The 11,175-nt window shown below is 41.3% G+C and overlaps 1 long non-coding RNA gene across 2 annotated transcripts; it reads right to left on the reverse strand.

The window, feature by feature from the left end:
• Positions 1–156: 156 nt before the first annotated feature.
• LOC131424138 (uncharacterized) lies at positions 157–6,641 on the reverse strand. 2 transcript variants are annotated; one of them, XR_009226689.1, is made up of 2 exons: positions 6,551–6,641; positions 157–465 (listed from the first exon to the last, which is right to left on the reverse strand). It is a non-coding gene; the product is annotated as an uncharacterized LOC131424138 (long non-coding RNA). The 2 variants fall into 2 exon arrangements; XR_009226688.1 differs by lacking the exon at positions 6,551–6,641 and adding an exon at positions 4,408–6,120.
• Between the last annotated feature and the right edge of the window lie 4,534 nt (positions 6,642–11,175).

Here is an 11,175-nt window from a genome sequence, read left to right on the forward strand (position 1 = left end):
TGTGGTGAGCCACTTCTGCCATTTCTGCAGACTATGGTCACCATTACAAGATGGCGCTGGCTCCGCTCTGGTCTGTGACAAACAACTCCTTATTTGGGAGAGTTGGCACATGATTTTTCACCACCCTATGAGAAATCTCCACGTGGCAGCTTTGCATTGGGGTTTGAGATGCTTTATTAAGGCTGGGAGGGGCATCCGAGAGGGAGATGAAGAAATATCAAGGGCCTGAATAAACTGCTGAAAGAAGATTCCTGAGTTGCATCTTCCTTGCGGGCAAGGGGTCACGACAAGTGGTGCCGAGACCCGGGAACCAGAACTTTCAGCAGTCAGGGGTGGTGCACCGGTTAGTCCCAGGTAAGTGGGATCCGCGACCAAAGCGGGGTTAGTCCCAATAAGTGGGATCCGCGATCAAAGCAGGGTTAGTCCCAGGTAAGTGGGATCCGCGACCAAAGCGGGGCAGCTCCTCTGTAAAGAAAGAGAGAGCATTACATTTTATTGCAGCTGCACTGTGTACTTTCGCTTCTACTTTCGCTTTTGTTTTCTGTGTTTCTTTTGTTGTGTCATTTCGCTTTTGTTTTTTGTGCTTCTTTTGTTGTTGTGACGACAGGGACGCTCCCCTGTAAAAGGAAGAGAGCGGGGAATTCATAGAACGAACGCTCCCCTGTAAAAGGAAGAGAGCGGGGACTTTTGTACTTTCACTTTCTTTATAGCTCTAAAAACATTATGGGCGTTGCTTCTTCAAGCCCAATTTTGTTGGCCCCAAATGGGTTGTTACATTCAAAAGGACTTAGTATAAAGCAGAGTACTTTGCAGATGTTTTTAAGAGAAGCTGATATAGCGGCTCCTTGGTTTGCTTTTTCAGGGAGTCTTACGGTTCCCAGCTGGGACAAATTAGGGAAATATCTAGATTTTGCTCATGAGCAAGGTACCTTGCAGGGTGGCATTATACCACTTTGGAAGTTAGTTAGAGGATGTATAACAGATGGTAAATGCCAGGAAGATGTGAGTGAGGGTCAAGCTATTCTTTAGCAACTGCATGAGGAAAAATCTGAAGGATCATGTAGTGAAGTGGCAGAGAGTATTAAGAGTAAGAGTAGTGAGAAGGCAAAAGAGCCTGAAGATAAAAATAGGAGAAGGCTCTATCCAGACTTGACCGAATTCAGAACGCCTGAGAACACAAGCGACTCAGACAGTTCTGAGGACCTTGATATATTGTTACAACAACTACATAAGATAAAAATGAAAAAGAAGAAAAAGGAGACACAAGGCACACAGGCCTACTGTAAGAAGGGGAAGGGAGTTAACATCGGTCAACAAAACTCTGAGGAGGAGGAGGTAGAATATCTAGAAGAAGATATGGTGCCGATTGCCCCACCTCCGTATGTGGGGGGGAGCCAAGGTTCCGGGAGATCTTTTCATGCACAAGTTTGGAGGACAGTTAATACAGATATGGGACTTGCATACCCTGTATTTCAGGACAATAACAGGGGAAGATATCATGAGCCTTTAGACTTTAAGAGAGTTAAAACCTTGGCAGAATCTGTCCGCACTTATGGCATAGATGCCGCTTTCACTCTCACTCAGGTGGAGGGACTTACTAGATTTTGCATGACTCCCTCAGATTGGGCTAGTCTAGTCCGCGCTTGTGTTTCCCCAGGGAAATATTAGGAGTCCAAAGTTGGCTGTTTAATGTTTCTGGCAGTACCCAAGACTCGGAGCGAGGTAGGAGGCTTAAAATTTCTGCAAATAATTCACAATTATCTAATGCTACATTACCTTCCGCAGCAGTCTGTCTCCAATCTCCGTTCCTGTTTATTTTGGCTAATGATACATCACAGGGAATGCTTAATTGTTCTAATGTTACCTGCTACTTATCTGAGTGTTGGAATGGCTCCTCGACTACGGCAGTGGTTATGAAAATTCCAACTTTTGTCCCGATCCCGGTTACTGCGGATCCAGAGTCCTTTCCTATTGTTGGACTGATTAGAGCCCGTAGAGATTTTGGAATTACAGCAGCTATAGTGACAGCTGTGGCGGTATCTGCTGCTGCAGCAGTTACAGCTGGAGTAGCCATGGCCAGCCAAGTACAAACTGCTGCCACTATTAATCAGGTTATTCAACAAACATCCACCATACTTGAATCTCAAAGTAAAATTAATCAACACATTTTATCTGGGATTCTGGCTGCTAATCAAAGGATAGATCTGCTTCAAGCTCAAGTTGAGGAATTGTCTGACCTAGTACATTTGGGTTGTATTGATCAACGTGCACATTTATGTATAACCTCTGTCAGATTTTATGATTCCAGAAATGCCTCCCGCATCATCGGAGAGTATCTATCCGGAACCTGGTCCATGGAAGCAGAAAACTTGATCCAGTCTCAACTAACTCAGATTGCTGTTCTGAATAGCACCCGTGTCGAACCAGTGACTTTGGGTCAATTCACCAGTTGGCTATCCTCTGCCTTTTCCTTCTTTAAGGAATGGGTGGGAGTGGGCATTTTTGGTGCAATGTGTTGCTTCGGTATGTTCCTCTGTTTGTGGTTTCTCTGTCGCCTTAAGGCCCGCAGTGCTCACGATAAGGCTATGATCATACAAGCTCTTGCAGCTTTAGAAAATGGCAACTCGCCTCAAGTCTGGCTTGCGCATCTTAAACAGTAAACCTTTGACATGGTCGTTACACCCCAAGTTATTATAACATTGCACTGGGATCGACATGACTTTCCTTGTCATTCTCTTAGTGTTGGAAAGCCCTTGCACTCTGCCGGTCTTACTGCCATTGCACGCAGATGGGTTTCCACACTAGTGCTTTTCTATCGCCTTAAAGTCCGTGCCTTTCTTTCAGGGTGCTGTCAACTTGTTTGTCGTTATAAACAGCCACAGTTCAGCCTCAGCTATCCCCCTTCGTCCACCATCATCACGATACAGGATGCGAGGCAAGGCACTGCACTTGAGTGATCCTTGACGTGGACCTCAAGGAGAGCATGTCCTATTGCATGCGGGTTAGACGCGTCCACGCCCCACCCCACGAAAAAAGGCGTCGGCTGATATGGCCTCAGATCTGGGGAAGGGCCCTCCTTAGGACTGAGCCATACTATGCAGCCACTTCTGCACAGTGGGATAGGACCTCTACTCTCGCCTGTATTGTTTTAAGTACACAGAAAGGGGGAACTGTGGTGAGCCGCTTCTGCCGTTTCTGCAGACTATGGTCGCCATTACAAGATGGCGCTGGCTCCGCTCTGGTCTGTGACAAACAACTCCTTATTTGGGAGAGTTGGCACATGATTTTTCACCACCCTATGAGAAATCTCCACGTGGAAGCTTTGCATTGGGGCTTGAGATGCTTTATTAAGGCTGGGAGGGGCATCCGAGAGGGAGATGAAGAAATATCAAGGGCCTGAATAAACTGCTGAAAGAAGATTCCTGAGTTGCGTCTTCCTTGCGGGCAAGGGGTCGCGACAATAGGGTATGCTCATTAAGCAAAACAAATAGGAGTTCATGGAAAAGGACTTTTTCACTCATATTTTCCTTACTGTCTTTTTTCTGGAAACAAACAGAAGGCATCTGTCTTCAAAATTGCTTTCACCATAGTTTACTACAATTTTCTAATCCCAATATTGGACTGCAGGATCCTCTTTTGTGGGAGCCAGTGTTGAGGGTCTTCTGCTTCCAAACAGAGGCCTCACAAGCCATGTGGAATGTGGATGATCCATGCCATGTCTTGGGAGCTGCATGGCTTACACAGTTGCTTTCCAAAGGAGTCAACCTGATGTGATCTAAAAGGTCCTGTATTATATAAATTCTGATTTTCTTTTAAATTGGCCATCTTTATTCAGCTCAGCTAGTGTGCTGCTCCTAATGGTATCTGCATTAATACCAGTGAAACAGACTACTTCAGGATTTTTTGTATAAAAAGCCCAACCATCTTAAATAGGTTAATATACCAGTGGATTAAAAGGCCCTATTCTTATAGCTTTATGACTCTAATTAGCTTGAATGCTTAAAATGGATTTAAGTTATAAACCATGATGTTTTGTTGCAGTAAATGGTACTGTGTATGTGCATCAAATCACTGTACCAGTGTGAAGTAAATGTATGGATACTTAGATCAAGACAGCAGAGGCATGGGTGAGAAATTCTACACATCAAGAAAGAGCTGAAAGACCTGTGTTTGTGCCTGGAGCTGGGATTGTGACTCAATGGTAGAACACTTGCTTAGCATGTTTGAGGCACAGGGTTTCATCTAAGCACTGCATACAAACAAAATAAACACAATAAAGACCCATCAACATCCAAAAATGTATATAAATAAAGAAAGTGCTTCAGTACTTTCTCAGAATTAGTGTATGCAGTTTTAAGAAAATAAGAACAAAATGAAATGTTTCACCCCTTGTAGAAAAGCTATTACCTTCAATAAAGTGCTGCTTATAAATTTATTTCTTCTTTGTTATCCTGTGAGGAAATTACAACATGTTAAAATTTCAGTTGTATGTTATCAGCCAAAAGATTGATTGAATATCAGAGTTTTTCTTCCTATGCAAAAATCACCACCCTTACTGCTATTGTAGGAGAAATTAATAAACACAGAAAGCTTGGCTATTCTCACAAAGTTTATGTAAATATGTTACTATAAATTAATTTATATAATCAATTATGATTTGCTATGAATACAGATGTCTTGTTACCATTTGGAACACATGAAGAGGTGATGAATTGATTGCTATTTCAGTTTCAAGAGAAACATTTCCTATAAGGGTGTCTGTATTTTGTCAAGAAGATAAAACAAGAACAGTAAGGACTTATTGATTCCTGATCCATGCAAAAATAACTGAGAAAGAAGGGTGATATCACTTAGAAAATGTACACAAGTCTATAAACCACTTTAAAAAAATCATATTAAAAATACATACAAACAACTACAGATCCAGTTAAGACAAAATTAGCTACTCCAGGAAATAAAACTACAGGAGATATCACAATATCAATACTTGAGAAATAGTGCCACTTGTTATCTGATCATATCACTCACTGAAACATTACCCAGGAGAGTCAGAGCCAGTATAAACACTCCCAGAACCATTTAGAGCACACTATTCTTTAAGACCTCAGAAGTAAATGTTAGCTAGAACGTACTGACATACTAAAATTGTTTATTTTCACAAAGGTGAACCAATATATTCTGCTTTACAACTCTCTTGGCAGGCCAGAGAACAGGTTAAATTTATTATCTACAGCACCATAATGCTCACAAAGAGCTCTGTATTATTCATAAGACTGCATATAAATTATTAAAAAAATATATTTTTTTTTCCAGTTTGTAACATTGTTTTATACATATCAATACATTATGTTGTGGCCAGCAAAGTACATATTATTACTGACAGCTGTTGACATGATTCAATAAAGCCCCAAGGGGTTTCACTGATAATCCTAAATCACAACTACTTTTCCAAATAAAAAGCCACTTCTATCTCTCACAATATTTAGAGGAGGTTTGCAGAAATGTCAGTGGTACATAAGGAAGAAACTTGGGCAGAAGCCCCAAGAAACCAGTGTAATTTTCTAAGTTTAGTGGGGAGGAGAGGTGGTCCTGTGTATTAAAAAATAAGCCCTCTGTAGAAAATGGGGTCTCTCATGTGAAGATTAATAAGTCTAATTTTGGAAAGAGAGTTTTGTCAGACTTTGCTAGTATTTTATTTGGTTTCTTATCTTTCTCTTCCTGTGTCAGATGGTGAAGTGCCTAAGTTTAAAACCACATTTTGAGATGAATGTCCTTAAAAAAGTTTAGAGATTTTTCTATTGACTTAGAATTCCTCTGCAGTTTTCAATTTTGCAAGTCATATTAAAATAGGCAGACTGCATAACCAAATGTTATTCGGATGTCTTCAAATAAATTTAATAATTTCTTTTTTTATTCCATGTACAAAGGAATAATTTAATTACAATGAATAAAAGATAAGTTGAGAGTAGTTGGTTCTTTTCATAAAGCAAAATTTTTTAGACATCAAGAACTCCTTGAATACAATTTTGAGCTGAAATATGGGTGGACTCCTCCTGCCCCATCTGGCCCCAGCGCACCTCTGGCACACATGTCTACCCAGAAAGTTAAGTCACGGGTGAGCGACCTTGGAGCCTCTGAGGCCCCGCCCCCGATCCCCGCCCCTGGCTCCGGCTCCCCGCCCCAGGCTCCCGCCCCCACCGCTGCTGGCCAGGCTCCCATCCGCGGCCTGGCCTGCTCTGCGGGAGCCTCAGCCGCCCTGCCCGCTGCAGCTCCTGTTGTGCAGCGCCCCTTGGCGCTGACAAGGGCGGCTGTCTGCGGGGCGGGGCTCCCCTCCTCCTCCTTCTCCTCCTAGAGTCTCAGCCGGTAGCCGCCTCTGACACTGGGCTTCACCTTCACACACCCCCAGCACTTCCCGAGTCCTGCCTCCCCTGGCTGCCCTGGGGAGAGCTGGAGCCTAGGCTGTCTCCAACCCCGCACCAGTCTGGGCGGCAGGCGCTCGCTTCTCCAGTGGGGTCCATGCCTGTGCCCCCCCCCCTGCTTGGGCGCTCACCTCTGGCCTGCACCGGGGTCCGGGACTCGTCTCCCGAGTTCTCCCGAGGCGCTGGAGCGCCTCCTTTCTCTCCCGGGACTCCGCCTCTCCCCCGCCTCTTCCCGCCCTCCCCACCCCAAACCCCAACTCCCCAGCTCCATGGCGCCTCCGGGATGCAACTCCCCTTTTCCGCACACTCGGGCAGCGGTGCCCACACCCAGAAACAGCCCTCTTGGGGGCGCTCGGCTCCTCCGGGATCCGCGCGGGCATTCACAGCAGGGGGTGGGGACCCGGAGCCCCCGCCTACCTCCCACCCGCCCTCGCAGCCCCTGGGGAAGGCGCGGTGACTGGCTACTGTCATCCTCCTTCAGGTGCCGGTTGCCCAGGGCGCTGACCTTTGCCGCTGAAGCTGTACCTGAGGCTGCAGCCAAGTTCCCGTGCTGTAACTCCTCCAGTTAGCAACTCCTCCTGCTACACTCCTCCCCCCCTCCCCTCCTCCTCTTCCTCCTCTCCCTGCTCCACCCCTCCCCCTCCTCCTCCTCATCTCAGCATTTGCCGAGAGCTCTGGAGCAGAGGAGGGGGCTCAGGAGCAAGGCCATCCCTCCCTCCTCCTCCCCAGCAGTGACCGCTGCCAAGTCCTGTCACTGGGGAAAGGACAGGGCGGAGGAGGGGGCAAAGGTGGACTGAGAAAAAAAAAAGAAATATGGGTGGAGGGCATAGGAGGTGGAGAGGTGGGGCAATTCTCCCTGGGCCATGGAAGTTTTTCAGTATCTCTCCACCAAATTAAAAGTAATAAAAAAATTTTAAAAAAACTCATAAGGAGAAAAAGAACTTCTGAAGCCATCAACATTTTTCTTTTTCTTTAGTCTCCACCTTAGAACCTAAAACATTTTATGCTACTATCATCATCCAATGATGGTTCTGCAGGCTTATGGGGGAAAGGCATTTTAAAATTTTTAAAAATCTTTCTGGATGATTTGCACTTATTCTTTTATTAATTATGATTTTTTTCTAGTCTATCCTAAACATGATTTTAATATTGTCAATTTTCCTTATGTGTCTCAACAAATCATTTTTTCCTCCATTAAAATCATTAGTATTCATTCAAAGAATTCTTTTTTATATATATTTATTTATTTATTTATTTTAGTTCTCGGCAGACACAACATCTTTGTTTGTATGTGGTGCTGAGGACCGAACCCGGGCCGCACGCATGCCAGGCGAGCCTGCTACCGCTTGAGCCACATCCCCAGCCCTCAAAGAATTCTTTTTTGTTATTTAAAAAAATTATATTTCCCATGAACTGAAAGCATCTCCTGTTAATACTCTATCCTGAGAACATAGTGACCTAAGAAAAGAAAAAAAAAAAAAGACCTTTGTAAAGAAACTCAAATAAAAACTATTTAATTCAATAATACTTTGCATCTACCTATACTTGGAAACTAATCTTTAATCTTTAACTAAGAAGTCAAAATGTGAAACTTTGTATTAAGGACTATCTAATTTAAGATCTTGGATCTGCTGACAATGGTGTCAAAATGTGAAAAGAAGCACACCTAAAACTGCTGAGTCCAGCAATTAAAAATATGAGAGGATAGCAGGCCCTCAATATCAAAGAAAAAAGGGGTCAGAAGCTTCTGATAGAGTGCTTTTCTATTATGTGTGAGGTACTGGTTGAACACTCAGCAGCACATTAAAAAAAAACAACAAAGAAACAAACTAATAATGATATTATATCCATCTACAGCAACAAATAAAAATTCAAGAAAAAAAGGACTGTCTTAGACTTGTGTGTACCCTCACTACTTGTGTACCCATAAATATATATATATATATATATATATATATATATATATATATATATATATATATATATAGAGAGAGAGAGAGAGAGAGAGAGAGTATAAATTTTTCCTTTGATGCTTTTTCAAGAAACTTATATTACAGGTGTGCATCACAATTCTACAATCCCCCTACCCTTCTTCTTATTATTATTATTTTGAGTGGCTGTGAATTGCATTAAATGCCTTGGGTTGATTTACTTTGAGGGAGAATTTCCTTCCAATAGTAGGACCTAACCCAGACAGAAGTGCATTGACATTTATCACTGTATATAAGGTTAAAGCAATTTGTGAATAAATATGTATACATTTTTATTGATGGAAATGATATCACAGTTAGTTTAAAATTTTATTTAACTTTTCTGTTCACTGATCTTATGAAAAACAGCTTGAGGTTTAAACTCATTAGCAATTTCCTTAGGCATCATGGTCCCCATATCTCTCACCCCTAAAAAGAGACTCACAAGTATAATTTTAAAGTTTTTTCTATTCAAATTAAAAATGAAAAACAAAAGTCAGCCACAGTGACATACACCTGTAATCCAAGTGGCTCAGGATGTGTTTGCAGGAGAACTCTGAGTTCAATGTTACCTTCAGCAAAAAGTAAGGCACTAAGAAACTCAGTAAGACCGTGTCCTTAAATGAAAAAGAAGGAGGAGGAGGAAGAGGAGGAGGAAAAGGAGGAGAAGGAGAAGAAAATAAGAGCTTAAACAAATTGTAACTAAAAACTCTATATTCAATATATTATCATGGCTTGACACTATGAATTTATTAATACATACATGCACTTTTGGAAAACCATCTTAATATTCACTATTTACCTGAAGTCTCAGGCATATCTCAGTTTACTGTATCCAAATTTCACATTGAGAGCTATGGATTCATTCACATCAGCAAGATGAAAGGCCTGAACCACTCATTTTTTATGTCCTAGGTGATGGAATACACTTCCTGGACATATTCTCAACAGGGCCAAAGAACAGGAGAGACAGTGCACATTGAGACAGCTGGCAGCTCTAACCCAGAACTGTACAAATGTGGGCATTATTTCTCACTAGATTCTAAGAACAGATTCATTCCCATTTCAGATCCCACATGGTAAACATAAAGAATTGGTGTCACAGGAGGTGGATGGTGCCAGGTCTTCAAATTTTTCAGTAGCCCAGACTCTACAATATAAATGCATTAAAGGGAAACTTATTTGCAATTTTACCTTGACCCTAGAGGCAGGATTGAAATATTTGGCTTTTATAATTGTGCTAATATTCATACCAAATTTATAAGGTAGTGGGAGAATATTTTCACAATTAAAGGCATATATGTCTATAAATATTTTTCTATAGTTCAATACAGATTATTAAGAGAGTCAACAAAATTTTAATGAAGAAAAAATAAATCACTGTCTATAAGATGACTGCTGTTTTTCATACAACCTCTGCACATCATGTGATTGAATCCTGGCATCCAGCCTATAGTGAATAAATTAACTAATTATCTGTCACTAATTAACTCATTCTAAAACTTATTAGCTCATATTTGGGATGGTCATCAATTTAGGCTCAGTTCACCTGGAATCTTTGCTGCATATAATTAGCTGATGGTTGGTAAATACACTGAACTTTAGAGTGTAATCTGGCTGCCAATAAAACACCCTGATGTTTTTCCCAAAATAAGTCATGATTAAAAAAGTATTGTGGGCTTGTTCTCATGGAGGTAACAGTGTTCTGAAAGCAAAAACAAAAACATTCAAATGTTTCTTGACCAGATACCTGACTAATACTCTCATAGCAAACAGCATTACATAATTCATAAAAAAATAATAACAGACCATATTCAAAGTTTTGGAAACACATTCTCCATTTTTCTAGAGTAGGAGTAAAAACATATCATCTACTTTCTGTATATAAATGAAGCTGAAGAATTGTTACATGTTGGCATTTATGATTATTGTACCTTTTATAATAGATGAGGTTCACATAGGTGTTCAGTGTGAAAGAATATTTGCTAAGTCTCACAAGAATATTTTCTAAGTAACTTTACTTGAATTCAGTTTCAACTTTACCTTATCTCAAAGCCAAAACTCCCCTCCTCTAGGTTACATGAGTTATCAATATTTTCATATTCTCTTGGATGTTAGATAGTGACACTTATTCAAAAGAGCAGAATTTTTGTTTCTTTTGTATCAGAGATCTTACCCAGGGGCATTTAAGCACAATGTCACACCTCCAGCCCCATTTTATTTTATTTTATTTTTTGTACCAGGGATTGAAGCCAGGGGCACTTAACCCTGGGCCACATCCCCAGCCCTATTTTGTATTATACTTAGATACAGAGTCTCACTGAGTTGTCTAGGGTCTCACTTTGGCTGAGGGTGACTTTGAATTTACCATCTTCTTGCCTCATTTTCCCATCCTTCTGGGATTATGGTTGTGTGCACCTTGACCAACGCAGTCGTCGTTTTGTTTGTTTGTTTGTTTGCTTGCTTTAGTATTTATTCAGTTGCTGAAGCTGTCCTTGAATGTGAAATCTCCCTGCCTAAATCTTCTGAGTCACTGAAATTACAGAAACACATCACCATACCGGTTCTTTTCAGTTCATACAAAGGCAGAATTGGGATGTCAAACAGAAAGAGAGCTGTTAAAATCACCCCATCTTAAATGGTGTCTTATTTCCTAATATTTAAACATTGGACTTGTTTTGACACATAATGAGGAAATATTATTTTAATCAGGAGACTGTTGATTCTCATTTTATCTATACAATTTGTTACAGTTCAAAACTTGATTTAATTTGAAAATATAATTC

The sequence above is a fragment of the Marmota monax genome, unplaced genomic scaffold (genome assembly GCF_021218885.2).
Source record: "Marmota monax isolate L192 unplaced genomic scaffold, Marmota_monax_Labrador192_F-V1.1 WCK01_AAM20220418_F8-fsc02658, whole genome shotgun sequence".
Lineage (NCBI taxonomy): Eukaryota > Metazoa > Chordata > Mammalia > Rodentia > Sciuridae > Marmota > Marmota monax.